The sequence below is a fragment of the Salvelinus namaycush genome, chromosome 2 (assembly GCF_016432855.1).
Source record: "Salvelinus namaycush isolate Seneca chromosome 2, SaNama_1.0, whole genome shotgun sequence".
NCBI lineage: Eukaryota > Metazoa > Chordata > Actinopteri > Salmoniformes > Salmonidae > Salvelinus > Salvelinus namaycush.
Window position 1 is genome coordinate 65,855,701 of NC_052308.1, and position 5,133 is coordinate 65,860,833.

Below are 5,133 nucleotides of genomic sequence, written 5' to 3' on the forward strand. Positions count from 1 at the left end.
ATGTCACTAGAGATGCATTCCAAAGATGCGAGATAAGTTATTTATTATTGTTAATCGGCAAATACTATCTGCAAGTGGAGATATTTCTGAAGCACGCTGAAAGAATTTAAAGGATTTAAAATAAAGTATGATAATGATAGAAAACATGAAAGGTTTTACTGATTATTGATATAAAGTTAATGATAAGAACACTGATTTTGTCTGGCCCTAGTGATTGCTATCTTATTTTTTTGTTATAAATTAAATGTTTATTTCTAATGTTTTACATAGTTAATGCCTCCAATATTCTGTAGTACTCTTGATGTTTTATTTTTGTACTGTCCCTATTGATTTACTAGGGGAGGAGAGGACAGGTGCATGAACTCACTTAATCCTGTCACCAAGAGTTTAACAACTTGAGAAAGTTGACATGCTGGTGTGGTTAACTTGTGAGGCATTTGGCAGGGACAGCTGGCAGCTTCAAATTCCTATTCACTCGTCCATTAGTTGTCTGTTCCAACGTGTACTCTGTTCCAAATATATCAAATATTCTTTGTTTTCTATGTTATAAGAAAATCGTATATGTCCATAATGTAAAACCTGTTCAATTTTGAGGGAGTTTGTGGAGAGAAAACCCTGCCATCTTCTGTTGTCGTGACCGACATTCGCTGCCACTAGAGGTCCCTAAAGCATTACAAATGCTGAGCTGCAGCTCATGCTCCACAAAGCCTCAAGTTGACTAAGATCAGCACATCTCTATCACCTCACATATCTTATTAGTGGCAGAGATCTCTTCATTCTGTTTACAGGTCTGCGTTTATAGAAGACATTACACAGTATCTCAGATCTTCATACTATCTGATTTTCAAGACATCAATTCATCATTCAGTTGCCTAATCCATATAATATAGATATTTACTGCACACACCTATTCCTCAACTATGTAGCACAACTACATAGTTGCTCCAAACAGCAGACTTAATAGTATTCTAGATGTACTATTGAGTGCCTCTGCCTAGAAGCAACAGGCTGTTTTTAGAGGACCTGGCTGCTCTGGCGAAGGGGGATATTTTCATCCCCCCTCTTAGCTGTGCTCTTCAACTTGGCATATTAGCTCTGACTAACATTAAAGACCTAAGTCAAAGACCACAGCTCTGGCTCTGTTCTGCCCTCCTGCGGCTCAGCGGCTCCACTCAAAGCAACCACTGCATTTATGGACAGACACAACTCACTGTTGTTGACGCAGCAATTCTCCCTATATTTTACCCAGCTTCGACCATTCAAGCTATTTTATACTGCTGCACCACTCCCACTCCCCCATGCAATATCCCAGAGCCCACCCCTTTTCCCAAGACACGTTTTTCAAACACTGTCAATTAGGGACGGGTCCTTCTCTGCTGGCAAAGGAATACGTGGGGGGGGGGCTATATTTAACGCACAAAGCCCCCTCCCTTTCAGTCCCAGGCGGCTGGTGGTGTTCCTGAAGGCACCTATTTTGGCCCTATTGCGTTTTGAAATGCCAGGTGGCTTTAAATAGAGCGAGAAGATGTCTGGAGGGTGGAATTCTCAAGTAGAATGTGCTTGGCTCTGATTGAAGAACTCACTGTATGCAGTTGCTTGTCACTATTACTTTGTAGTTCATATATTACTGTGTTAACGGGGATTGGATTTTATTGACTTGGGACACTCACATGCACATACAGGAAAAGATAGCCACACTCATAAAGATTTAAGGAAGTGTTTGTCTCTTTTAAACAATCAGAAGAGAACCATCACGCTCTCCCAAAACCCGCAAATACAATTTGTTTGTCTATTTTAAACACCCATGTGCGAGCACACACACACTCTGTCGCTCTCCATCAGCTGCCGGAGGTGGGTATGTGACAGGTTGATATTTATAGCCAGTGCTAAACCCTTTGTCAGGAGATCCGCATTCTAAGAGGCCCTTTGTCTGAACCTAATGATGTATTATGTACCGGAATTCACTCATCATACATAACACCTGAAATGTCCTGTCTAGTCTGTCATTGTGTCAGGCTGACGACTTAATACAACAGCCTTGTAAGCGCTGCGGTGGTCACCTCACTGGGATCATACAGTACTCCGTATCTTACACTGGGACACATGGGTCATGGAGGACGATAACGTCAGAAGTATTCTAGAGGGAGAATATGATCTGGTATGTGATTCTAAAGTTTCACCGAACCTTTCCGTTACCATAGAGCGCAGATGACCTTCCCGAACAAGATGTCATTTAACTAAAAGAGAAAAGTGACATAAAGGAGTGTCTCCGAGTATCACAATACCTCACTAACGAATCAATATGGTAGCAAATTGGAGTACTTGTTTTGACTAAAACAAGTAGTTATATATTATTCACATTGATGGAGGTTGGTGGGACTATCCATAGAAGCAGGATACTATCCATAGATTATCCATAGTAGCAGGATACTATCCATAGATTATCCATAGTAGCAGGATACTATCCATATATTATCCATAGTAGCTGTAACGGGTGTCCTCGGGCTTCCTTGCTAGCCGCGTACCTTCATATCTGCGGTTTTGGGCTGTGGCTGCCTCCTTCTCCTCCTCAAAGCGGCGATTCACTCCCACCTTAGCCCAGGGTCCTTTTCCCTCTATGATTTCCTCCCAACTCCAGAAATCCTGCAATCCTTTTTTCGTGGACCACTGTTCGTGGTCCCGCTGCTTGATCCGGGTTTGGTGGGTGGTTCTGTAACGGGTGTCCTCCTCCTCTTCAGACGAAGAGGAGGAGTAGGGATTTGAGGACCAAAATGCAGCGTTGGAGTTAGACATAATATTTATTCACAAGAACCAGACGAAGACGGAAAACTCTTGAACAAATTACAAAACAACAAACGAAGTAGACAGACCTGGACTACGAACTTACACGTAACGAAGAACGAACGAACAAGTACTGACTACAAACAAAACGAACTCACGATACAGTCCCGTATGGTGCAACAAACACTGACACAGGAAACAACCACCCACAACAATCAAAGTGAAAACACCTACCTTAATATGGCTCTCAATCAGAGGAAATGAAAACCACCTGCCTCTAATTGAGAGCCATATCAGGTCACCCTTAAACCAACACAGAAACACATAACATAGACTACCCACCCAAACTCACGCCCTGACCGTCAAACACATACAAAACAACAGAAAACAGGTCAGGAACGTGACAGTAGCAGGACACTATCCATAGATTACTGTACTCTACTCTTAACCCTGGTGCCAATGCTGGACAGTGACATCAGATAGACCTCAGAGCAGCAGTGTAGAAAGGGCTGTAGGTTTAAATATCCTAAGTTAGGAGTGAAATCTAATTAAAACCAATCATGTATAATATTACTGGTATTCATTTATCAAATGGTGTCCTTATGGGTCATAGGGGTCATGCAAAAACATCACAGTGTTGTTGTTTATTAAAATGCCCATATAAACATAAACAAAAGCAAACAACTCAACTATGCAAATATGATTTTAATTCACAGCAATGTTTCAAAGTGGATGAAAATATATATCATTGTGCATGTTTTCAAATACAAATACAGTGATCAAAAATGTAAACATCTGTTGAAATAAAACACAAACATGTACTATGGTATGATACACATATCACTTTGGTCAAATAATATCTTATGCAAATCAAATCCACACATCAAAATAACTCAAAGCTTTGTTCAGAGAGCGCAAACAATTAATGTCCTATATAAAACAATCAGTTTAGTTTTGAATCAGTGTGTTCCAAACCCCTGAAACAGTACATCACACTTCCTCACATTGTAGTTACAGTAAGACTATAGACAAATCATTAGTGTCTCTTATTCCTTCCTGAGAGATGGTTCTTGAATGAACATATAGGAATGTTGTCGAGAACAATGAATACACAGACACTAGTCAAACCTGTCTGTGATATAAGCAGCCACTTCAGTTTTCATGACTTGGTCATAACCTGACATTAAATCCTATAACTTCTTATAAATAATGCAATGTTCAAGTAAAGAATGACTCGGTTGTTTTGCCAATCCATGATGACATAGGAGGGAAGTGTCACATGACCAGCAATGGATCTTTGACCACTCTGAATAAAGATGACCGTAAGATAATGCCAGTCTAATCTTCTTAACAGTGAGCTCTCTCTGCCCATACAACCACAACCAATCACACACACTAAAGACTCCCCTCTGGCAGACACAAGGGAAGTCTCATCAGATTGCACACGCATTAGTCAATTAAAGCCACACCCATTTCAACACTCCAAAAAACTGCTGGTGTCCTACAATGTTCCCCGTGAGACGGTCTGGAAACGTCATTCCAACGTTCTCTCAAGGAACCATTCCTACGCTAAGATAGAGGTGAAAGTGAATGATTTGGTGAAAGTGAAATGTAAAAGTATACATTATGAGTAAAACATTCTGCGTGAATAGCACTATGAATAAGCATTGTAAAAAAAAATAGGAAAAGTATGTAAACTGAGCATTATTCACAACCCACAACAACCAAGATTTCAAATACAACACTTCATTTCTGTCAAAATAGCCCTCCATTTAAATTACAGATACAGAACTTGGTACTGACATCACAATTCAGTATGAATAACCATCAAATAAGTAAACCTACGAAACCCTGTCAAAGACAATGGTGATGGTGAGTGACATACTCGAAAAAGCGTATTTGGTAATGTAGCACATAAGGGCATTTCTTTACCACATTACATTGCCATTTCATTCTGTCCACTACAATACTGAGGCGGTGAGTGTTTGTGATTGTAAAATATAAGACAACCCTAAATTAGAGGGCGAAGCTGCCAAGATGTGGCCTCGTACGAACCATCCTGATCTCGCGAGCTCACATTCTGTATCCTTGTAGCGAAACAGAATGTGAGCTCGCGAGATCAGGATGGTCTGTACGAGGCTAGCCAAGATGTAAAGATGAAAAAACATACAGGTGTGAGCGCAATAACTATGTCATACAATGTTTAACAGTATCTTTCTCCAACTTTACAACAATTTCCATGGTACTGTTGATAAGAGCTTTAATGTAAATATTAATAAAACAATCCTCTGGAATGCATTCTAGATTTAGATTGAAACTTGCAACAAAATACAATAAAGCTAATGCAGGATA